Source organism: Ovis canadensis, chromosome 18 (genome assembly GCF_042477335.2).
Source record: "Ovis canadensis isolate MfBH-ARS-UI-01 breed Bighorn chromosome 18, ARS-UI_OviCan_v2, whole genome shotgun sequence".
Classification (NCBI taxonomy): domain Eukaryota; kingdom Metazoa; phylum Chordata; class Mammalia; order Artiodactyla; family Bovidae; genus Ovis; species Ovis canadensis.
In genome coordinates this window covers 44933693-44959715 of record NC_091262.1, presented here as the reverse complement: position 1 = coordinate 44959715, position 26023 = coordinate 44933693, and the positions used below count along the sequence as shown (strand labels likewise).

The 26023-nt window shown below is 38.9% G+C and overlaps 1 protein-coding gene and 1 pseudogene across 2 annotated transcripts in view; both read left to right on the top strand.

Moving 5' to 3' along the window:
- Nucleotides 1-5791: 5791 nt before the first annotated feature.
- NRG4 (neuregulin 4) overlaps nucleotides 5792-26023 on the top strand; it is a 101845-nt gene continuing 81613 nt past the window's right edge. For both annotated transcript variants that reach the window (XR_011250450.1, XM_069560129.1), the window contains exon 1: nucleotides 5792-5874. The gene's annotated coding sequence lies outside the window, so the exon portion shown is untranslated. The remainder of the gene's footprint in view (nucleotides 5875-26023) is intronic.
- LOC138423389 (surfeit locus protein 1-like) lies at nucleotides 8737-25430 on the top strand (annotated as a pseudogene).

The window sequence follows — 26023 nt, the reverse complement described above, 5'->3', positions numbered from 1 at the left end:
GTGTTTAATATCTGGAATTTTGCATATACTTCATGAGGAAACCATTTTGGGGGTACTGTTTATATGGCAAATGAAATGCCAGTGGTTGTATATATATTTTAAAACATAAAAATGATCTAATGTTCTAATTCTAGTATATTTAGGCTATTTTAAAATCTAGCAAATACATGTCCATGTGTTTATCAGGAGACTCCTAATGATTTCTGACATTTATAAAATGCTTGCAATGTGTCAGACATCATTCTATGAGCTCTATTTGTATTAATTTTTTCATAATAGTCCTATTGGCAAGGTATAGTTGTTGTCTCATTTTACAGATGAGAAAACTGAGACAGTGAGATTTAGTAATTTGCTCAAGATCACCCAAATAGCAAGTGGAAGAACCCAAAATTCAAACCTGGACAGTCTGACTCAGAGACCTCTCGTTCAACCCTGCTGCGTCACATATATATTCAAAATTGTGCCTCAGTTAGTTTGAGGAATCATGATGTAGTGCGAAAAGCATTCTGGGTTCCAGGGTTTCACCTCCAGTTCGTTATTTTTTTCTTTAATTTTATTTATTTGTTTATTTTTGGCTGCGCTGGGTCTTCATTGCTGCAAACAGGCTTTCTCTTTTTGCGCTTCTCATTGTGGTGGCTTCTCCTGCTGCAGAGCACGAGGCTCTAGGTTGTGGGCTCAGTGGTTGTGGCCCACGGTGGACTTAGTTGCTTTGTGGCATGTGGAATCTTCCCAGACCAGGGATTGAACCCATGTCCACTGCTTTGGCATGCAGATTCTTAACACTGGGCCGCCAGGGAAGTTCCCTCCAGTTCATTCTTTAACTTTGAAAAAGGCAATTAAATGAATGTCTCTGATTTGGAGAGGATTGAACTTAATATATCTAGAAATTCTCAAAATTTCTTTCTAGCTGTAAATTTCTGTGATTCTATGATTTTTATGTAAAGAAGAAAATTTGATTTTTCACTTATCCAACAGACTAAAAATGAACCAGAAAAAAAAACTAGCATGATTAAATTTGAAGGTAGATAAATTTTTGATATTTTGTTGCAAAATTAGCTATTATTAAGCCTTTCATGTTCATTATTTTTGTGACTACAGAAAGACCATAAACTTTTTTTAATTGAAATATAGTTGATTCAGAAAACTGTGTTAGTTTTGTATATACAGCATAATGGTTTTTTTTTTTGCAAATTATATCCTGTTATAGATTATTATAAAATTATTAGAATATTCCATTGTTGTTATTATTATATTGGGTATTTTGATATTGGATATAATTCCATGTTATGTAGTAAATCCTTGTTTATCTATTTTATGTATAGTAGTTTGTATCAGTTAATCTCATACTCTTAGTTAATTCCTTACCCTCTCACTCTCCCCTTTGGTAACCATGAGTTTGTTTTCTACGTCTGTGAATTGTTTTCTGTTTTGTATACAGATTCATTTGTATTATTTTTCAGGTTCCACATATAAGTGATACCATGTAATATTTGTCTTTCTCTGACTTCTTTTACTAAGCATAATATTCTCGAGGTCCACGCTTGTTGCTGCGAATGGCAATATTCTATTCTTTTTTTTATGGCATTGTATACATGGCACACATATATATTCCACAACTTATTTGTCCATTCATCTGTTGATAGACATTTAGGTTGCTAACAGTGGAAAATTCTGAAAGAGATGGGCATACCAGACCACCTGACCTGCCTCTTGAGAAACCTGTATGCAGGAAGCAACAGTTAGAACTGGACATGGAACAACAGACTGGTTCCAAATAGGAAAAGGAGTACATCAAGGCTGTATATTGTCACCCTGCTTATTTAACGTCTATGCAGAGTACATCATGAGAAACGCTGGGCTGGAAGAAGCACAAGCTGGAATCAAGATTGCCGGGAGAAATATCAATAACCTCAGATATGCAGATGACACCACTCTTACGGCAGAAAGTGAAGAGGAATTAAAAAGCCTCTTGAAAGTGAAAGAGGAAAGTGAAAAAGTTGGCTTAAAGCTCAACATTCAGAAAACTAAGATCATGGCATCTGGTCCCATCACTTCATGGCAAATAGATGGGGAAACAATAGAAACAGTGTCAGACTTTATTTTTTTGGGCTCCAAAATCACCACAGATGGTGATTGCAGCCATGAAATTAAAAGACGCTTACTCCTTGGAAGGAAAGTTATGACCAACCTAGACGGCATATTCAAAAGCAGAGACATTACTTTGCCAACAAAGGTCCATCTAGTCAAGGCTATGGTTTTTCCAGTGGTCATGTATGGATGTGAGAGTTGGACTGTGAAGAAAGCTGAGTGCCGAAGAATTGATGCTTTTGAACTGTGGTGTTGGAGAAGACTCTTGAGAGTCCCTTGGACTGCAAGGAGATCCAACCAGTCCATCATAAGGGAGATCAGTCCTGGGTGTTCATTGGAAGGACTGATGCTAAAGCTGAAACTCCAATACTTTGGCCACCTCGTGAGAAGAATTGACTCATTGGAAAAGACCCTGATGCTGGGAGGGATTGGGGGCAGGAGGAGAAGGGGATGACAGAGGATGAGATGGCTGGATGGCATCACCGACTTGATGGACATGAGTTTGAGTGAACTCCAGGAGTTGGTGATGGACAGGGAGGCTTGGTGTGCTGTGATTCATGGGGTCGCAAAGAGTTAGACACGACTGAGCGACTGAACTGAACTGATACATGGCACACATATATATTCCACAACTTATTTGTCCATTCATCTGTTGATAGACATTTAGGTTGCTTCCATGTCTTGGCCATTATAAATAGTGTTTCTATGAACATTGAGGTGCACGTATCTTTTCAAATTAGAGTTTTTGTTTTTTGTTATTAGCTTCCCAGGTGGCCCTAGTGGTAAAGAATCCACCTGCCAATCCAGGAGAGACGTAAGAGATGCAGGTTTGATCCCTGGGTCGGGAATATCCTCTGAAGGAGGGCATAACAATCCACTCCATTATTCTTGCCTGGAGAATCCCATGGACAGAGGAGCCTGGCAGGCTGCAGTCCATGGGGTCACAAAGAGTCAGACATGACTGAGTGACTTTCACTTTCACTTTTTTCATACCAAGGAGGGGATTGCCAAATCATATGGTTGATCTGTTTTCAGGGTTTTTTTTTAAAGGAACCTCCATACTGTTTTCCACAGTGGTTGTGCCAGTTTACATTCCCACTGGTATTGTATGAGTGTTTCCATTTCTCCACACCCTCTCTGGCATTTATTTGTAGACTTTTTGATGATAGCCATTACACCATTGTGAGGTGACACCTTATTGTGGCTTTGATTTGTGTTTCTCTAGCATTGTTGAGGTGGAGAAGGCAATGGCAACCCACTCCAGAACTCTTGCCTGGAAAATCCCATGGACAGAGGAGCCTGGTAGGCTGCAGTCCATGGAGTCGCTAGGAGTAGGATATGACTGAGTGGCTTCACTTTCACTTTTCACTTTCATGCATTGGAGAAGGAAATGGCAACCCACTCCAGTATTCTTGCCTGGAGAATCCTAGGGATGGGGGAGCCTGGTGGGCTGTCATCTATGGGGTCACACAGAGTCGGACAAGACTGAAGCGACTTAGCAGCAGCAGCAGCAGGAGCAGCAGCATTGTTGAGCATCTTTTCATGTGCCTATTGGCCATCTGTATGTCTTCTTTGGAAAAATGTCTGTTTAGGTGTTTTGCTCATTTTTCATTTGGATTGTCCTTTTTGGTATTGAGTTGTATGAGCTATTTGTATATTTTGAATGTTAGCACCTTGTCAGATGCACAATTTGCAAATATTTTCTTCCCTTCCATAGGGTATCTTTTCATGTTGTGAATAGTTTCCGTAAGTTTATAGGATCTCTTTTCATATTTAGATGATTTCCTTTGCTGTGCGAAAGTTTTTAAGTTTGATTAGGTCCTATTTGTTTATTTGGAGAAGGCAATGGCAACCCACTCCAGTACTCTTGCCTGGAAAATCCCATGGATGGAGGAGCCTGGTAGACTTCAGTCCATGTGCTCACTAGGAGTCGGACAAGACTGAGCGACTTCACTTTGACTTTTCACTTTCCTGCATTGGAGAAGGAAATGGCAACCCACTCCAGTATTCTTGCCTGGAGAATCCCAGGGATGGGGGAGCCTGGTGGGCTGCTGTCTATGGGGTTGCACAGAGTCGGACATGACTGAAGTGACTTAGCAGCAGCAGCAGCAGCATTTGTTTATTTTTGCTTCTATTTCCTTTGTCTTGGGAGATTAATCTAAGACTATATTGCTGCAGTTTATGTTAAAGAATGTTTTGCTTATGTTTCCTTCTAGGAGTTTTATGGTGTCATGTCTTACATTTAGGTCTGTAAAGAATTTTGAGTTTATTTTTGTATATGGTGTAAGAGACAGTGTTCTCATTTCATTGTTTTAATGTAGCTGTAAGCTTTCCCAGCACCACTTGTTGAAGAGGCTGTCTTTTCTCCATTGTATATTCTTGCCTTTTCTGTTGTAGGTCAGTTCAATGTAGGTTAGTGGGTTTATTTCTCGACCCTCTATTCTGTTCCATTGATCTATGTGTCTCTTTTTTGTGCCAATACTATGCTGTATTGATTGCTGTAGTCTTGCAGTATAGTCTGAAATCTGGGAGGGATATACTTACAGTTTTTGTTCTTTTTTTCTCAGGATTGCTTTGGCAGTTTGAATACTATGGTTCCTTATAAATTTCAGGGTTATTCATTCTGATTCTGTGAAGAATTTCATGGATATTTTGATAGGCATTAAATTTGTAGATTGCATTGGGTAGTATGGCCGTTTTAACAATATTAATTCTTCTAAGAGCACAGAATATCTTTCTGTTTCTTTGAACCATCTGTAGTTTCCTTTATCAGAGTTTTACTTTTCAGCACGTGGGTTTAGAAATACCATAAAAGTTCTGAGGAATTAATTATGCATTCTGATAATTGGCTTGATATAAAAATTTATATTATATATGCCACTTCTGTATACTTAAGGTGTTCTGAGCCTTGATCTTCTTAGTGCCATATGAAATAAAGCTCTTTGGAAAAAGGAACTTTTAAAGTGGAAGATAGATCATATTGTATACCACTTTTCCCCCCTCCTTTCTCATGAAGTTACCACTTTATTGAAATGATCATTATTAACACTCTGTCCATAATATTGCATGTGAAATTTTTTCTAGATAGAGACATAATGTAACAAGTAATTTTTATAGAGAAGGAAATAAAATTCCTTGAAAGAAAGTGACAGTGTTGGTCGCTCAGTGGTGTCCGACTCTTTGTGACTCTATGGACTGTAGCCCAGCAGGCTTCTCTGTCTCTGGAATTTCCCAGGCAAGAATACTGGAGTGGATTGCCATTTCCTTCTCCGGGGGATTTTCCTGACCCAGGGATTGAACCCAGGTCTCTCACAATGTGGGCAGATTCTTTACCATCTGAGCCACCAGGGAAGCCTTGCCATCTTCTAAAGTCTCTGAAAGGTTTTCCTTTCTCCCACCCAATATTATTTTAATAAAATTCTGTGTCCTTCTTAATCCACCTTCTAGCCTTGTATTTGAAGTATTAACAATAAATAGTTTTCCTGGGGCTTAAAAAAGGGGAAGAAGGAGAAATTAAGCATATTAAAGTTTCTGTTAGTTATTATGAAGTTTTCTGAAGGTATACCTAAAGAAATGAGAAAGCTTATGAAATGTGTAAACAGATGCTATTTTCTTCTCTCCATGTGTTACTAAAATTGCTATATAAAATATTTTGTTTTTATTTATGGTAGCTACAATTTCTATCAGAGCAGAAGAAATAGAGGTGAATTATAAAGTGAACTATAAAGCTGGTTTCCTCTCTACTCTGCAATCTAGGAGAAGAACTTTCTCCCAAGGACAAATCAGGTAAGTAATTGTTAATTCATTCTTTGTAATGTTTTGGGGCCAATATGTGGAGCGATAATTTGTCAACTATAGCCATAGATTATTGGTTTAGTTCAACTAAGAGACAATAGAAATAGGTTCCATAATATGGAGGATTCTTTAACTTTTAATTTACAGAAGCTTAGAGTTCAATTCTAATGTTGGAAAAGCCTGTATGTATAGAACCATGTTCATGTATGTGTTAACTATTCATAAAATAGTAAAAATAGAAAACTTGTATGCTGGTTAAGTCCAAATCTAGTCTTAGTAATTTAAAAATAATATGAACATAGTTAGAGAAGGTTAAGAAGGTCTTGGAGAGCAAGAATCTAGAAAACAGTTCCAGTTGTTGAGTTTAGAAGAGTGAAGGCTAAGGGATGATATTGCTTTTCAAGTAGATGAGAGACTGAGAATGGTGCCTGTCTTTTCCCCATCTCCATAGAGGAAAAACAGCAGAAGAAATATAGATAAGAAAAGTCAAAGCTTTTGAAATTAAGGATGTTTAAGATTAGAATGATTGACCTTGGGAAGTTGTAGAATCCTTTTTCTGGAAGGTCTTCTAAGTAGTCTGATCATCTGCCAAGAACAGTTTATATATCCATCATAAGGCCTTTTAATTTTATGTTGTTATGGTTTTATTTTGACAAACATATGGTGATATGTATCTAAGGCAGTAGCTGACATGATATATTTCTAATGACAGAATATGTAAACTAGTAGAACTTGACTTTAGGAGTATTGTGGAAACTTATTAGTTATTTTATGACCACAGGTATATTTATGTGTTTTATTCAGTTCCATTGTTGACCATGTGATCATCCTTAACATGTTTAAATTTTCTGGTGCATATAATTCTCTTCAAATACATGTGTTAATGTTAGTAGAAATTGAATTGTGACTCTTAATGAATGACCTCTATCAAGTCTGGAGAGAAGGATGGGAGGATAAATTTAAAGAACAGTTTGTTCAGATAGGATTGTTGAGGACAGCTCTGTGAAATGTGAGACAAGGTGAAGATTTCAAAGGAGAGTGGACCACAATGTGATAATCTGAAGATGGCATTTGTCTCTCATTTCTTCTTATTGATTCAGAGAAAGAGCAGAAGGTAAGGACTAAATAAGTTATATTGGAAACTTATAAGGTACCTTGTGATCTTAGGGGGAACCAGATTTTTTTTTTTTAAGAGTAAATTGCAGAGAAGTGAAAAATAGTTTTGGATAAAAGAGTTTTACCTCAAATAAACAGATCCTCTAGTAGTCGGTGGATAGGGCAAGATGGTAAAGAATGATGGAAGTGGAAGAATTGGGTGTGAAATGAGCATGGTTGGGGGAGTTTGAGAGATGTACCTGGCAGTCAGAAGCAAAAGGGAAAAAAGAATTGTGCTGTTGGAGGTGAGTAAATAAAACAAATAAAAGAAGTACTTGAGTAGTAAAGTAGACACAAGTTAAAGGAAAATCAGGGCCATTAGGATAATAATTCTTTATGAGCAGGGATGTATTAAAGATGACCAGTTATTTATACTAAGGAAAATGGGAGGGGATAGTAATTACTCCAGGTCTGAGAATGGCACATGCATGTGAAAAATAACCAGCATGACTGACATCTTATTTCAGGAAAAGTTTTCTGGGATGGTGTTCAAACCCTTAATTCTGTTTGGATATTGACTGTAGGGTTTCTAGGCTCTAGTGACATTGACATAGAAAACCTCTAGGAAGACCAGGATCAATATGGAGAGGTCAGCGGGTTGGAAGTGCTGTGATATTTATCTGCTTCACATCCCTGTATAGAGCTGTAGCCTTTTGTAGGAGACATGCATAATTCAAGACTATTCCTGGCAGCAAAGAATGGAAAGTTTGCCATTGCCTTGTGGCGGTAGCTTAAAAGAGTTTATAAATCACTCACCAGCCAGTTTTGAAACTGTGATTCTTAATGAATTATTAATTGGAGGGAATTTTGCATTATTTCATGTTGTGCACATAAAGTGAATCTTAGTTATCAAGTCATTTTACCTGTGCATAAAATGCAACCATGTACCGTTAGATTTTCCAGCTAACACTTGTTGAGTGCTTCTTATATTTCAAGCACTTTATACATATAAATTAATTTTATATTCAGACAGTTCTTTGAAGTAGGCACTATTATTTTGTCCCCACTACCTCAAACCTCACTTATGGATGAGGAAACTTGGCACAAAGATTTTTGCTCAATTCTGTGGTAGAATGCTCTAATGTGGTAGAATGTTCTAATTAAGAGAAATAGGATTTGCACTCTGGCCTTCTGGCTGTGGACTCATGCTCATAATCCCTGTACCACATACCTTTTTACATATATAAAATTTTTTATTTGAAAGTTGAAAGTGAAAGTCACTTAGTCATGTCCAACTCTTTGTGTCTCCATGGACTATACAGTCCGTGGATTTCTCTAGGCCAGAATACTGGAGTGGGTAGCCTTTCCCTTCTTCCCAACCCAGTGATCAAACCCGGGTCTCCCACATTGCGGGTGAATTCTTTACCAGCTGAGACACAGGGGCACCCAAGAATACTAGAGTGGGCAGCCTATCTCTTCTCCAGGGGATCTTCCCGACCCAGGACTTGTACGGGCGTCTCCTGCATTTCAGGCAGATTCTTTACCAACTGAGCTAATCAGAGAAGCACAGTTTGAAAGTTACTTGGAAACTATTTTGCTTTGAACATTGTGAAAAGTATATTTATAGGTGGCACAATTTACATCAAAGAAAGTGGCTTTTGTGAGCTGCTACATGGAATGAAAATTGATTTATTGTTTCTGCCAGTACACTCAGTGCTACTGTTAATTCAGAAGACCAGATTGAATGGTATAACCTTAATGAGTTTACCAGGGTCTAACTCCCAGTCTTGTGGTCTTAAGAAAGCTGGTCTGGACAGTAAGTGTCCCAGAGAGGATTAAATTAGTCTGACGATCTCATCAGGTTAAGATGTAGAGCCAGAATACAAATTAATTTAAATATAATCAGATGAAACTGTTACAAAAACCAGTTGTAACAGTGTGATCATTGTATTTTCTTCCAGGTGGTGCATATAGATGAGAAACCAAATTACAAAAGGTTTCTTGGTGAGCAACAGGCATCATGAATATTTTGAATATTTCTTGTTTTTTTCATAATATTTATATTTCAAAAATTCTCAAGGATTTCATCAATAATAGCTGCTATTGGCATGTACTGTCAGTCCTTAACTTATAAATAGCCTCCAGCCCTGTGCCCTCCACCAGGGGCTCTGCTGCCATAGAAACAGTTGTTAATAAACATGGGTATTTTAGAGAATCTGTGGGTTCAGAATTGAAGGAAGGGAAGAGTCTGTTGAAAGCAGTTACTAAGGGTGTTAATTTCAGGGACAGACTCCTAAGTAGGCTGCATTTGCCTGAGTAGAGCTCTGTTTACCTAAAATGTATTTCTGTAGCATTGCCTGAGGGGCTTCCCCTCACTTCTGTTGTTCAAATTTCACCAAATAGAGATTGTTTTTTATTTTCAAACATTCTCTTAAAACTATAAATGTCTCTGTGTGGTAGATATTCTTAGTGACCTCCCTTCTATCTGTTCCCTATTGCTTACCTTCACTTTGTTAGGGGCAGCAGAGTTCTCCGCTCCTAGCAAAAAACCTTGAAGCCAGTCATGACAATCCCATTCTCCTTTGCCAGTGATCGTAAAGGGAAGACTGCTGAGCTCAGGGATTGCCTTTGCTTTCCTGATAAAGAGAACAGACGTGGCTGGTGCTCTCTTCTTTCCCCCTCCTTTGTGCCTTAAATGCAGACATGAAGCCCGGAGATACAGCAGCCATCTTGTAATCATAGGGTGACAGGTATGAGAGTGAAAAGATGATTTTAACAGGCTGAGGACCATGGAGAAGAAGGTTTGACAGAGTCTGGAACATTGTTGAACAGCTCTTCCAGTCTCGGACTGCCTACCTCTAGACTTATGGAGAAAATTAAGGAGAGCAAAGTTGTAACGCATGTTACATGGTCATAGAGCATTTGATTTAACCTATACCTGCTATCCCATGGAAGGCTGACTGTGCAAACTGAGACTGCATGTTAGGAGAAATGAAAGGAAAAATTTGGAATAATGTGCATATTGGTTACTTCTTGTGGCTTTTCAGTAGGATCCTACACAAGAGAGTGAACTCAGATTAGTGCTTCTCAGCATGAAAGCAGAGACGCTAGAAGAATACAGCTTTGCTATGGGGATAACCTACCTTTAGCTTGTACTCTAAATTGACAGAGTCCTGTAATTTGAAATTTTGGGACTGAGGGTGGTATCTTCTTACCTAAGACTTGTCATTAGAATTGCCTTGTCTTTTATGATGGTTGGCAGCTAAGAGATGAGAGTCTAGATTATTTCTAGAAACTTCTAGAAACAATTTTTTGGTTGTGATTACTCACGCAAGGACTTCCCTGGTGGCTCAGACAGTAAAGCGTCTGCCTACAATGCGGGTGGCCCGGGTTCAATCCCTGGGTCGGGAAGATCACCTGGAGAAGGCAATGGCAACCCACTCCAGCATTCTTGCCTGGAAAATCCCATGGATGGAGAAGCCTGATGGGCTGCAGTCCATGGGGTCGCTAAGAGTCAGATACGACTGAGCGACTTCACTTTGGCTTTTACTCACACAAGGCACTGATCTGAAGCAGTTAAACCAGAAGCTTGATATGTTTTTGAGGGAACTGTAGTACAAAGCTGACAATTAGTTGTGATTGTCTTTACCTTCCAAGCAGTCCTCATCCTTTTCTCTCTATGTCAAGCCAGGATGAAGTAGGCTACAAAAGTTGTGAATCCCCTGGAAAGGTCATCCACTTCAAAACCTACCTTAGATATGGCTGCAGAGGACAATGACAAAGCAGATCCTCCTGAGGCTTAAAGTAGGTGCGGTCAGATTGACTGACCAAGGGATTTATTGCCTGCAGGGGAATCTGTGATTTCTGTCCAATAAGATATCATATGGATTGTTGATTGTGGTCGACTGTGTACTTCTTATTATCTCCCTTTCTCAGTGGAATTTTTATTGAGATCACTTTGTTCTTTTTCATCCTTGTATATATGTGAGGGGAGTTGTTTAGAGACATCTTCTCTTTCAGCGATACAAATGGTCAGATAAGAGTTGTTGTATTTGGTCTTCATAGAGCAGACAGAAAATCAACCAGAGATCCTGCATCATGCAATGACTGGATGACAGAGTGGGGCTGTCTTCCTGGAAGAGAGGATGAGTATGTTGTGTTTAACACTCATGTAAAAAGTGTGTGTGTGTGTGTGCATATTGAGTTGAGGACTGCAGACACTGTTGGCTGACCAATCCATATTCATTTCTTACCTCTTTTGTAAAAATTAGAGAAGTTAAATATTTGATTTTTCAGTCTTCCCTATTGCTACAATAGTCATATAATACAATTGTAGCCCATAAACCTGCTGAGTGACTTCACTGATAAAAGAATCAGACAGGGCTAGAGTTAATGCTTGGAGCTGCGGTGACCATCTTGAAATCATTAGGCAACAAACTGGAATGGAAAAAGTAAACTCACTCAGGCCTGCTCTTGCCTTCTGCAATGGCCCACACTCTGCCCGTGGAGTGTGTTTCTCTCTAAATAAATCCATTTCTTACCTTAAAAAAAAGTAAACACACTCAGGGTGGTAGAACAAAAATATTGACGATATTGATGGCATCATTGATTAGTAAACCACCCTTAGCAATCACCAAGTTGAAAGTTTTTTGTCTCGTGAGAGAAGGGAATCCATATTGTTAAGACTCTTGTGAACTGAGTTCACTGTTGCCTACAGCCCAAAGCATCTTAAACTGATGCAGTATAAATGTCTGTTTTCTATACTACAACCTCAAAGATAGTTTTTGTTTATTGGTTCATTTTTAGCATGAAGTCTTATTAGTAAATAGTTATATGAAGTGAGAAAAATATTTTTAAAAAAGCTTTACATTAGGCTGATTCACATTTAAATGGCATTATTGATGTGTTACTATGGATAGGCATCTTCTCCATATGTGGCCACCCACTTTGGTTCCTTTTTTGAAATAGAATATGGGTATAGTTCAGCATTGTACATTTAATATAATTAGGGAACACCTTTTAGAAGTTGGTTTCCCATGCTGAGGTATGCAGCAAGAAAAGCTGAAATTGTTACCACCAAATAAAAGTCTTCAGAAAGAAATTGCTGACTGGAGTAGAATACGTTCAATATAAAGTCTTGGCTTTTGTATAGAACAGTCTTTTAGTTCTGCATCGTTGACTACTAGTAAATGTTTACTACTTCCAAAGTGATGTTTTACTCTCTATGCTTTATTTCAGAGCATGCATTTTTTTTTAATTCCAGTGTCCTTTTAAATGTTTTTCAGAACATTTCATCATTTCAGAACAATTTTTTATTCTAATTTTTGCCTCAACTATATGAGGTTCACAATTGTATTTTTCTGTTTTTTGCCTTTCTTAACATTAATTGGTTGTAGAAGACAGGTGTGCCAGCTTTTTATATGAAAAGGAAATTCTTGAATACCAACCAAAGGTAAATATGGAGTTAAAGAGAACAGGCATATTTCTTTGGATGTATTCTATAGAAAAATTATATTTGGCTTCAAGAAAAACTGGCTTTTTTATTTGTGTTCACATGTTGACAAAATGTGATCCAAATCATTTTTTTTCACTTCCTAAAATCTATTTTAGTCTGAAGGGATTTTAAAAAATACATTAAATTTTAAAAACAAAAGCTTTTAAAATTGTTTTTAAAATAAGCTGAAAAGGGGTGATGCTGAAAATCTTATTATTACCATGTCTAAATACACATGAAGTTATTTTGAGGTATTGAGAGGTATTGGTCTCCACTGATTTTCTTGCTTACTGGCTTCATACATAATATTTTGCTTTCCTTTCCTGATGTACCCTAAGTCAGGCCTGATAAAAGAACTACTAATATTGTAAGACTAGCAAGCTAACATCTAAGTGGGAAATTCTTAAATATATGATAAGGCTATTTTTGAGCAACCAATGTAAACTCTTTGATCTGTTTCAGCTAAGATTTGAACACTCTGTAGAAAGAGTTTGAAACAGAGCTTAAAGCTTGAGGATTTTCTTGATTTACTCTTATTTTTAAGCATGTGTTGTTGGAGTGGTGGCTTTTATGACTATCATATACAGTCTGTCTGCTGGGTGATTATCTACTTTTTACCCTGTTTTCCGGCTTTTCTTAAATCATGTATGACATACATGTGCCCATCGTTCACTCTGAGATGTAGCATTGCTGGGTGGATGCCTCCCTCTCTGCCCTCATCTTACGCCACTATCTGCTCAAACTGCATAAGTCTTCTCTTAGTACAGATATCCCAGTTATCTGTCTACTATCTAAGTCCCCACAGTTATGATTCCAAAGGGAAGTCAAAGGTATAATAATATTCAGTAATGAATGAATCACTTATAAAGCTGACTGTCCCTCATACATGCATTTTTGTCTAGCTTAGGAGCATTGTTGGCTAGTCTTTTCATGATTGTTGAATATTCCTGTAAAACACAAATACAATACAGGTGATTTTAGGGCGCAATTATGAATCTTGAAAAGATGTAGAAGAGATGATGAAAATGATGTTGGGGAACTCAGATCACAAATGAAACCAATGGCAGATGAAGATGTGGCAGACTGAGGCCGCAACAGGTGAAAAATAGGGAAAGTGCAATGATGATGACGACTCATCTCTTAAAAAAGTTCAATATTAGGATTCAAAGAAGGCCTTGGGAAAATTGTCAGCAATGTTAAATTTTTTACAACCATCTTTACAATTGTCCACATGGAAAATAAACATTAGGTGAAGTCTGTTTATATATGATACAACTTTGTCAGAAAAATTATGCCCCACTCCCTACTTGATTTGTTCATTCTAAGGATTAACACATTGATATCACTTATATATGGAGTCTAAAAAGAATGGTACAATTGAGCCTATTTACAAAGCAGGAATAGAGTCACAGTTGTAGAAAACAAACTTATGGTTACCAGTGGGGGAAGGTTGGGGGTGGGAGAGATAAATTGGAAAATTGGGATTTACATATACACACTACTGTACATGAAACAGATAACTAATACTAATCTACTGTAAAGCACAGGGAACTAGCCGATACTCTGTAATGACCTATATGGAAACAGAATCTTTAATAAAAAAAAAGATATATGTATGTGTATGGGCTTCCCAGGTGGCGCTAGTGGTAAAGAACCTGCCTACCAATACAGGAGACATAAGATACTTGGATTCCATCTCTGCGTCAGGAAGATCCCCTGGAGCAGGGCATGGCAATGCATGCCAGTATTCTTGCCTGGAGAAGCCCAGGGACAGAGTAGCCTGGTGGACTGGAGTCCATAGGATCCCAAAGAATTGGACACCACTGAAGCGACTTAGCATGCATGTATGTGTATAACTGATTCACTTTGCTGTACAGCTGAAACTAGCCACGTTGGAAATCAACTACACTCCAAGAAAAGTTAATAAGAATTAGCACATAATTGCAATTATAACCCAAACTCTTTAAGTATAAGATGAAATAAGCATCAAAATTCTTACCCCTGCTTTTATATGAAATTTTCATCTCTGCTTAAAGTGGATTTTTGTTTGGCTGTGCTCTGTGGCTCATGTGGGATCTTAGTTCCCTGACCAGGGATCGAGCCTGTGCCACTTGTATTGGGAGTGTGGAGTCTTAATCACCAGGGATGGTTAAGATGCTGTACCACCAGGGAAGTCCCTAAGCAGACTAACTTTAAACGGCTTTTTCCCCCCTAATAGCGATCAATTATCTTCAGAGAAAGTGATCTCATAAACATTCTGTACCTGGGATATAAAAGAATTTTGTCTATCCGATATCTGGGATTTTGAGACTATATTTACATATTCCACTCATAAGTAAATTCATGAGACTAAATATGTACAGTCTATTTACTATGGTAAATTTTTTAAAATTCTGCCACTTACAAGCTGTACTTTGAGAAATGTCATTTCACTTCTCTTGGTGTCAGTTTCCTTTTTTTTTTATTTTTATTTTTACTTTATTTCACTTTACAATACTGTATTGGTTTTGCCATACATTGACATGAATCCGCCACGGGTGTACATGAGTTCCCAATCCTGAACCCCCCTCCCACCTCCCACCCCATATCATCTCTCTGGATCATCCCCGTGCACCAGCCCCAAGCATCGTGTATCCTGTATCGAACATAGACTGGCAATTCATTTCTTACATGATAGTATACATGTTTCAGTGCCATTCTCCCAAATCATCCCACCCTCTCCCTCTCCCTCAGAGTCCAAAAATCCGTTCTATACATCTGTGTCTTTTTTGCTGTCTCGCATACAGAGTTATCATTACCATCTTTCTAAACTCCATATATATGTGTTAGTATACTGTATTGGTGTTTTTCTTTCTAGCTTACTTCACTCTGTATAATCAGCTCCAGTTTCATCCACCTCATTAGAACTGATTCAAATGTATTCTTTTTAATGGCTGAGTAATACTCCTTTGTGTGTATGTACCACAGCTTTCTTATCCATTCATCTGCTGATGGACATCTAGGTTGTTTCCATGTCCTGGCTATTATAAACAGTGCTGCGATGAACATTGGGGTACATGTGTCTCTTTCAATTCTGGTTTCCTTGGTGTGTATGCCCAGAAGTGGGATTGCTGGGTCATAAGGCAGTTCTATTTGCAATTTTTTAAGGAATCTCAACACTGTTCTCCAAAGTGGCTGTACTAGTTTGCATTCCCACCAACAGTGTAGGAGGGTTCCCTTTTCTCCACACCCTCTCCAGCATTTATTGCTTGCAGACTTTTGGATCACAGCCATTCTGACTGGTGTGAAATGGTACCTCATTGTGCTCTTGATTTGCATTTCTCTGATAATGAGTGATGTTGAGCATCTTTTCATGTGTTTGTTAGCCATCCATATGTCTCCTTTGGAGAAATGTCTATTTAGTTCTTTGGCCCATTTTTTGATTGGGTCGTTTATTTTTCTGGAATTGAGCTGCATAAGTTGCTTGTATATTTTTGAGATTAGTTGTTTGTCAGTTGCTTCATTTGCTATTATTTTCTCCCATTCCGAAGGCTGTGTTTTCACCTTGCTTATAGTTTCCTTTGTTGTGCAGAAGCTTTTAACTTTAATTAGATCCCATTTGTTTATTTTTGCTTTTATTTCCAGTATTCTGGGAGGTGGATGATAGAGGATCCTGCTGTGATTTATGTCGGAGAGTGTTTGTAAAATGAAGCTAATCCCTACACTGTAAGACTGTTTTTAAAAATTTATTTGTTTACTTATTTTGCTGCACCAGTCTTAGCCGTGGCATGTGGTGGGATTTGTAGTTGGCAGCATGTGGGATCTAGTTCCCTGACTAGGGACAGAACCTGAGCCACCTGCATTGGGAGTGTGGAGTCTTAACCGTAACTCACCGGCAAGTCCCCAGATTACTGTTAAGGACTATATAATGTATATGAGGCTTCTGTTATTTTGTCTGCCATGCTATGAGTGTACAGTAAATGGTAACTCTTATTATTAACTCACATGGATATTAATGTCAGCCACATTTGAACATTTTTTTTTGGCTTTGATTTTCATATCCATAGTTCTTGTTCATTAAAGACCAAGAGGGCATAGAGCATTCTGTGACAGCCAAGGTATCATAGATATAATTTAGATTCTTTCTTGAGTGATCAGTTCTATTATCTGAATCTGATTCACATGTGGGGGCTAACAAAGATTTTCTTCTCGACCAGTCTCTAGCCAGGGTCCTCTAAACTGTCTTCTTGACTAGACACCAACCTTGGACACAACAGTAGCCATGTCTTCTAACAGTTGATGCCACATCCCTAGAATGACCCTACCCTCCCATCTCCACCCCCTTTCAAGTGCCTGCTTGAGGAAAATCAAGGCTGCCAAAAGAATTTATTTTTTATTTCAGCCAGCACCTGAAGATAGAGTTCCTATCTCCCAGTCTCTATGGGAGTGTGGGAGCTTACCTTGGATGACTGCCAGTTAATAAACCCAGATGGGACTCGCATGGAAAGCCTTTGCACCTTCTTGCTTTATGTAATTTTGCAAGTCCTTCACTCTACTAAGCCTCCACTCCCCTCCCCTCCCTATTCCCTCATTCTCCCTTGAAAACACCCAGTCACCTCATAGATCCTTGCCTTCTTTGTTATAGATTAATTTACCATATATACATAGGTTTGTTTCTGGGTCCTCTATTCTGTTCCATTGATCTATGTGTTTGTTTTTATGCCAGTACTATACAGTTTTGATTGCTATAGCTTTGTAATATAATTTGAAAGTGTGGAATGGGATGCCTCCAGCTTTGTTCATCCTTCTCAAGGTTGCTTTGGCTATTTGGGGGTCTTTTGTGGTTCCATACAAATTTTAGGGTTATTGGTTCTATTTCTATAAAAAATACCATTGGAGTTTTGATAGGGCGTGTCATATGTAGCCTTTATTACGCTGAGGTACGCTTCATCTACATCTGCTTTGTTGAGAGTTTTTATCATACATAGATATTGAATTTACCGCATAGTGTTCTTTGTGGAATCAGGCTTCAGTCAGGGATCATTTACCTTTAGCCTGAAGAAATTTCTTCGTTGTTTTTTGTAACTAGGTCTATTAGCCACAAATACACTTATCTTTCATTTTAGTGTGTCTCTATTTTGTGTCATTCTCTGAAAAATATATTTTTAATTAATTTATTTTTTTAATGGAAGGATAATTGCTTTACAGAATTGTGTTGGTTTCTGCAAAACATGAGCATGAATCAGCCATGGGTACGTGTATGTTTTTGTTAGGTATAGAATTCTAAGGATAGAAGAAGTTTTGTGTGGTTTTTTTTAGTTTTTTATTTTTTAAATTTTAAAATCTTTAATTCTTACATGCATTCCCAAAGAAGTTTTGTTTTTTCTTCAGCACTTGAAAGATACCATTTTTCTTCTGACTTACTTTGTGATGGTAACTTAGCCATTGGGTTTTTTTTAAGCTACATCATCCCATTTCTTGAATTCTCCAGCTCCTGGCAACCGCTGTTTCACTCCCTGCCTCCAAGAGTTTGAGTTTTCCATATTCCACATGCAAGTAAGATGACGTAGTTCTTGTCCTTGAGTGTCTGGCTCACTGTACCCTGTGTCCTCAAAGTTCATCCACATTATCACAAATGACAGGATCTCCTTCTTCCCTAAAGCTGAATAACAATTCATTGTTAAATACACTGCACCAAAATGACTCCAACCATTCATTTGTTGATAGATGCATAGATTGACTCCCTATCTTGGGTGTTGTGAAGAATAACACTGCAGTGACTCTGGGAGTTCAAATAGTTCCTCGAGCTTTGATATCGTTTCCTCTGGATGCATACCTAGACAGGGGGCCACTGGATCACACGGCAGTTCCGATTCCAGTCTTTTGAGCAGCCACCATACTGTCTTCTGGAATGTTTGTACCAGTCTACCTTTTTGTCACAAAGGCTCCCTTCTCTTCACATCCTCACCAACACTTTTTTTTTTGGTCTTTTTAGTAATAGCAATTCCAACATGTATGATGTGATATCTCACTGTGGTTTCTGTCTGTACCTCCCTATTGATCATTAATGTTGAGCATCATCCCGTATATTCATTGGCCGTTTGTATGTCTTCCTTTGAGAAATATCTATTCAGGTCCTTTGCCCATTTAAAAAATCGGGTCATCTGTCTTCTTGCTGTGGAGTTGAATCCCTCATATATTCTAAATGTTTGCTGCTGCTGCTAAGTCACTTCATTCGTGTCCGACTCTGCGCGACCCCGTAGACGGCAGCCTACCAGGCTTCCCTGTCCCTGGGATTTTCCAGGCAAGAACACTGGAGTGGGTTGCCATTGCCTTCTCCAGTGCATGAAAGTGAAAAGTGAAGGTGAAGTTTCTCAGTCGTGTCTGACTCTTCGCGACCCCATAGACTGCAGCCCACCAGGCTCTTCTGTCCATGGGATTTTCCAGGCAAGAGTACTGGAGTGGGTGCCATTGCTTACCAAATGTATGGTTTGCAGAATCCTCTCCTATATCTTCTCCTATATCTTTTTAAGGTAATATGAAGATATCGCAGTATTAATTCTTCCAATCCATGAACATGGAATATCTTTCTAATTATTTGTGTCATCCTCAGTTTCTTTTTTCAGTGTTTTATGGTTTTCACTGTACAGCTTGTTCACCTCCTTGGTTAAATTTGTTCCTAAGTTTTTTATTCTTTTATAAGTGGGATTGTTTTCTTAATTCCTCTTTAGATAGTTTGTTGTTAGTGTATAGAAGTACAACTGTTTTTTTTATAAATTGATTTTGTATCTTGCAGTTTCACTGAATTAATTGATTAATTCTATACATTTTTTGGTGGTGTCTTCAGGGTATTCCATATGTGATATCATGTATCTGTAGACAGAGGGAATTCTATTTCTTCCTCTTTTTTTAAAATCTAATTGCTCTGACTAGGACTTTCACTACTGTGTTGTCTTCTTCCTGATCTTAGAGGAAAAGCTGAAAGCTTTTCACTGTTGGGTATGGTGTTAGCTGTGACCTTGTCATATAAGGCATTTGTTATGTTGAGGTATGTTCCATCTATACCTGATTTGTTGAGAGAGTTTTTAGTCATGAAAGGATGTTGCATTTCATCAGGTGCTTTTTCTGTAACTATTGAAATTATTGTAGGATTTTAATTCTTCCTTTTGACACTGCACTCCTTGGGTGGGACAAGACTGAGCCAAAACTCAGACTTGTGCTCGAACCCACAATCCCTGGCTTAGAAAGGGACTTGAACCCCTGCCTTTCGATTAAAACCACTCACCTGGTGTCAGGACTTAACTGAAGCTCAGAGTCTTTCGTCTCATCATGGAAAGAATTCAGCAGCAGGCTGAATTTATCAGCATAGGATGCTTGTGAAAGATACAGGGAGGCGGGCAAGGGAGCACAGCCCCAAGAACAAAGAGGGCTACATTTTTATAATAAAGAAATATTGGGAAGGGGAGGAGACCACCTTCTTCCTCATTCTTGGACGGACATCAAGGCTTACATCATTAGTTCCTCCTTTGGCCCTGCATGGCCGTGTTATGACAGACACTAGGACTGTCATGGTGCTATTTAAATCATATGTACATTAGCAAAAGGGTGGTAAAAATATTAAAATATGGTAATTCATCTCAGGTTTTGGTATAGTGTCCCCTTTCACCTAATTTCTTTCCCTTTTCACCAATATTTCTTTCCTGGTTACATGCAGAAATGCCACTCTTCAAAGACTGTTAACTCTCTGACTTAATGTAACAGGATTCAGACCCATATCTGTTGTCTTGCATTTTAACTGTCAGGGTTTGTGACTTGTGTTTGGTGCTTGGATGCACCTGATCTTCCTTCAAGTTAGTGTAAATTGTTGCTAGGTTATTGGATTCTCTTCTTGAGTGGTCATTAGCTTGCAACAGTCTCCCAAACTGCCTTAAAATTTCCTGTCTTTAGTCTTCTAGTTGGATTTCTAAACTGACTGATTATCTTACTCTATCCTTAATCACTTTTGTTAATAAAGAGAATCTCATTGATTGAATTGTGTATGTTGAACCACTTACATCCCAGGAATAAATCCCACTTGATCATGGTGTATGGTGACCTTTAAGATTTCTAAAATACTATTGAATTGGTAGTGGTTGAATTTGCTAGTGTTGTGTTGAGGATTTTTGCATCTATTTCATCCAGGCTATTGACCTGTAATTTTTAAATTTTTTCTTGCTCAATCTTAATAAATGATAGTCAATTTTTCTAAACTTTTCAAAGATTAGATAAACTTCTGGCCTTGTTAATTCTCTGAATTGTATGTTTGCTTTTCATTTTGTTGTTTCTGTTCTTTGTTTCCTTCTTTAAACTTTCTTTGAATTGTTTCCTTTTTCTTTTTAGCTGGCTGTTTAGCTTAACATCTGTAAACCTCTTTTTCCCTTAACATATACATTTAAGGCTGTAAATTTTCCTCTAAATGTTGCTTTAGTTTCATCCACATTTTAATATATAATATTTCCAAAGTTGATATGTATGATCCTATTACCATTTATTGTTTTGAGATAAAATATATTTTTAATTTCTTCACTGAACCGTATAAAATTCCTAGTTTATTCTCACTATGGTCAGAGAACTTACTCCATATGATTTCAGTCATTTAAACATTTCTGAGACTTGCTTTTCAGTAATAATATGTTTTTTATAAATCTGTGTATGCTTGAAAAAAAGTTTATTTAGTACTTGTTAGGAGCATTGTTTACATATCTTTATTAGCTCAAGTTTTTTTTAATATTATGTTGTTCAAACTTATATCATTGTTCAAACATTTTGCCTAAAAGATATAAACTTCCAGGTACTTTTCCAGCAACAATTTTAAAAAGTGGGTTTATTTGGGATCAGCAAAGAACTTCAGTTCAGTGTCTGTAGGCATGGTAATCTACGTGCAAGTCCCCACACAGCAAAGTTAAAGAGAACACTTTTGTACAGGGAGAAACAAATTGGAAAGGCTATAATAAACAAAGAGTTCATGACTTTCTTATTGGCTGAGTTCCTAAGAGGAGATGGGGGGAATCTTCTTCCTGTTTACTCTATCTCATTTGATTCATAGTTTGTCTCTTGCATCTGTTTTATTTTCTCTCCTTTTGCCTTCTTAGGGATTTTTTTTTCCAGCTTTCCCCTCTGCTAGTTTAAGTTTGAACTTAAAACACTGTTTCTATTGTACTGGTAGTTACCCTAGAAAGTACCAGATACATTCTTCATTTATTGAAATCTTTCAGACTTTTATTTTTTTGGGCTCCAAAATCACTGCAGATGGTGATTGTAGCCATGAAATTAAAAGATGCTTACTCCTTGGAAGGAAAGTTATGACCAACCTAGATAGCATATTCAAAAGCAGAGACATTACTTTGCCGACTAAGGTCCGTCTAGTCAAGGCTAGGGTTTTTCCAGTGGTTATGTATGGATGTGAGAGTTGGACTGTGAAGAAAGCTGAGCGCCGAAGAATTGATGCTTTTGAACTGTGGTGTTGGAGAAGACTCTTGAGAGTCCCTTGGACTGCAAGGAGATCCAACCAGTCCATTCTAAAGGAGATCAGTCCTGAGTGTTCTTTGGAAGGAATGATGCTGAGGCTGAAACTCCAGTACGTTGGCCACCTCATGGGAAGAGTTGACTCATTGGAAAAGACTCTGATGCTGGGAGGGATTGGGGGCAGGAAGAGCAGGGGACAACAGAGGATGAGATGGCTGGATGGCATCACCAACTCGATGGACGAGAGTTTGAGTGAACTCCGGGAGTTGGTGATGGACAGGGAGGCCTGGCGTGCTGCAATTCATGGGGTCGCAAAGAGTTGGACATGACTGAGTGACTGAACTGAATGTCTTCAATGGCACCCCACTCCAGTACTCTTGCCTGGAAAATCCCATGGATGGAGGAGCCTGGTAGGCTGCAGTCCATGAGGTTGCTAAGAGTCGGACATGACTGAGTGACTTCACTTTTACTTTTCACTTTCATGCATTGGAAAAGGAAATGGCAACGCACTCCAGTATTCTTGCCTGGAGAATCCCAGGGACAGAGGAGCCTGGTGGACTGCCCTCTATGGGTTCGCACAGAGTCAGACACAACTGAAGCGACCTAGCAGCAGCAGCAGCACCAATTTATATTCTTACCAAAAGTGTAGGACAGTTGCCTTTCCTCCACATCATCTCCAGCATTTATTATTTGTAGACTTTTTAATGATGGCCATTCTGACCGTTGTAAGGTGGTATCTTATTGTGGTTTTGACTTGCATTTCTCCAATAACTAGTGATGCTGAGCATCTTTTCATGTGTTTGCCATCTGTATGTTCTCTTTGGAGAAATGTCTGTTTAGGTTTTGTGCCCACTTTTTGATTTTTTTTTTTTTTTTTGCTATCGAGCTCTATGAGCTATTTGTGTATTTTGGAAATTAATCCCTGCTGGTTGCATCATTTACAAATATTTTCTCCCATTCTATAGATTGTCTTTTCATTTTGTTTATGGTTTCCTTTGCTATGCAAAAGATTTTAATTAGGTCTCATTTGTTTATTTTTGTTTTTGTTTTCATTACTCCAGGAGGTAGATCCAAAAAAATAATTGCTTCAATTTATATCAAAGAATGTCCTGACTGTGTTTTCATCTAGGAGTTTTATAGTGTCCAGTCTTACATTTCAGAGAAGGCAATGGCAACCCACCCCAGTACTCTTGCCTGGAAAATCCCATGGATGGAAGAGCCTGGTAGGCTGCAGTCCATGGGGTTGCTAAGAGTCAGGCACGACTGAGCGACTTCACCTTCACTTTTTACTTTTATGCATTGGAGAAGGAAATGGCAACCCACTCCAGTATTCTTGCCTGGAGAATCCCAGGGACAGAGGAGCCTAGTGGGCCGCCGTCTATGGGGTTGCACAGAGTCAGACACGACTGAAGCGACTTAGCAGCAGCAGTCTTACATTTAGGTCTTTGATCCATTTTGAGTTTATTTTTGCATATGGTTTTAGTAAAATCACTTATATATGGAATCTAAAAACATGAGGATTTCACTGGTGGTGTAGTGGAGGAGAGTCTGCCTGCCAATGCAGGGGACATGGGTTTGATCCCTAGTCTGGGAAGTTTTCACATGCTGCAGAGCACTAAGCCTGTGCACCAGAGCTACTGAGCCTTTGCTCTACAGCCCGCATGCTGCAGCCCATGTGCCTAGAGCCCATGCTCCAAAACAGGAGAAGCGACTGCAATGAGAAGCCCACACACTACAGCTAAAGAGTAGAGTCCCTTGCTCTCCACAGCTAGAGAAAGGCCACACGCAGTCATGAAGACCCAGTGCAACCAAAAATAAAATAGATAAATAAAAATTATTAAAAAATAATCCAACTGTTAAAAAAATGATACAAATGAAATTATTTACAAAACAGAAATGGACTCACAGACATAGAAAACAAACTTGTGGTTACCAAAGGGGAAGTGATAAATTTGGAATCTGGGATTAACAAATACAGACTACTATATATAAATAAATAGCAAGGACCTACTATATAACACAGGGAACTGTATTCAATAGTTTATAATAACCTATAATGGAAAAAAGTCTAAAAAAGAATAGAGACATATATGTGTAGCCTAATCACTTTCCTGTATACCTGAAACACTGTAAATCACCTATACTTCAGCAAAAAAATTAAAGTTAAAAAAAGCAGTAGTTATTATTGTTATGCTGAATTTGGTATTAGTTCTAGATCTGAGCAAGAGAGAGAGTGTTGGAAGGGATGTCCAACAAAATGAAAAAAGACTGCATGCAATAAATAGTATGATTAAGACACTGAGTACTTGAGAGCTGGGGCTGGGGCTCTGTGGAGTGGGTACCAGGCCAACTGTCAGGAGGAGCATCCTTGAGGTAGCCCTGGGCCCAGGTAAGACTCATCCAAGTGTGCCCTATCCACCTAGGAAAAACTGCTCTGTCCCTGCCTTCCACTTGGCCCAGGAGGGTGGGTATGGGCATTGCAATACGCTCTGGGACTGCTGCCTGAGCCTCTGAATCAGGCCATCAGGCCCTGGTTGCATGCCTACTCTGGTGAGAATTCTGTCCTCATGACAGCCCCATGACTGACTCCTCCTGCACTCCTGGATTACACACTTGACTGTGGACATGCAGTAACTTCCTGCGCCTCCCTGGGCCAATGCGGAGCCAACCCCAAACTGAAACCCAGGGGTCTTGAATCCTAAAGGAAAGCATAACTAATCAACACAGTTTGCATGTTGCTCCCAAGGACTGGCCTCTAGGCCCAGCAGGTGGGGCAACTCTTAAGCCAAAGCAGCTGCCACAGAAACAGAAGACAGCTCCTTCCTCTAGTGGTTTCTGCTTCTCGTTCCTGTTACTGCCTTTGGACTAGGGACATGGCCGATCCAGTGTCGGAAGTGGAAGCTAAAGTTGATGGCAGAGCTAGAGTCTAGAGTGATTACCAAGCCCATTTCTCTGCCAGCAGATCCAGTGGAACCGAAACATCTGGAGTACAGGCCAGTGAAGGTCAGGAGGCACTTTGACCTCCAAGTTGCTGTACATGATGTCTCGGACCATGGTGGACCATGCCTGGGAGGCTGGCATACTGGCTCCCTGTGTTTACTGGAGCCTACCTTGTCACTCCCTTTCACTGTGCTGACCTGGGAATTATCATTCTGCTAAACAGGGTGTTTGTGCCCAGGAAAAAAGTGAATCCTGAAACATGGTATGAAGTCCAGATTGAGGGACAAGCAGGCCTAGTCATGATGCTGAGGCTGACAGAAACCAGGAAGTCCTTTGTCTCCAAGAATGATACAGACAGAACCAGTGGCATTACCAGGACCTGGAGACTATGACCAGTCTCCCAGGTACAGACCCCGTTTTCACTGATGCTGACTTCCAGAGCACAGTTCTTGAAAGACCCGTTGGAGGACAACCAGAGTCACTCTGAGGACTGAGCACCAGCATGCACTGGTGCAGACGCTGTGCAGTCACGTCATACCTGTGGTTTAAGAAATTCCTACCTTGGACTCCTGGTGTGTGAAGAGATCAGATGATGTAGCCCTGTCCCTGAATTATTAGGAAGTCACAGAGTAAACATTTCAAGAGATTTGATTTTATGCTGGATCATGTGCTATTGGTATAAATAAATCCCTATACTACAAAAAAGGCAGCTGAATATTTGAGATGTTATGATAAAGCACAGTGTTCTTCAGTTGTCCCTCCAGCCCGCCAAAAAGAAGGCAACTGTCAAGCTCTCAAGCTGTTTAAGAAAAACAAGGTACAAATAAAATGCATATTCACATACAGCATGATTTTAATCAATCTAGAGTTGAAGAGAATCTATTTTTTGTCTTGTTGTTGGGAGTATTATCTTACGAATAGCCCAAGTATTGTGGCCTTGAAACAAGAGAAGGAAATATCACACAGCATGGATCTGCTGTTAATAGTATTTATAGTAATATTGATAAAACTGTAGTTTATTGGTTTTCAACTTTTACATGTAGAGGCAAAGTTATGCAACACTTTTTTAGGGTCACAGATGAGAATGTAAATGTTAAAAACCTTCATGACACAGGAGTCAAGGTATAG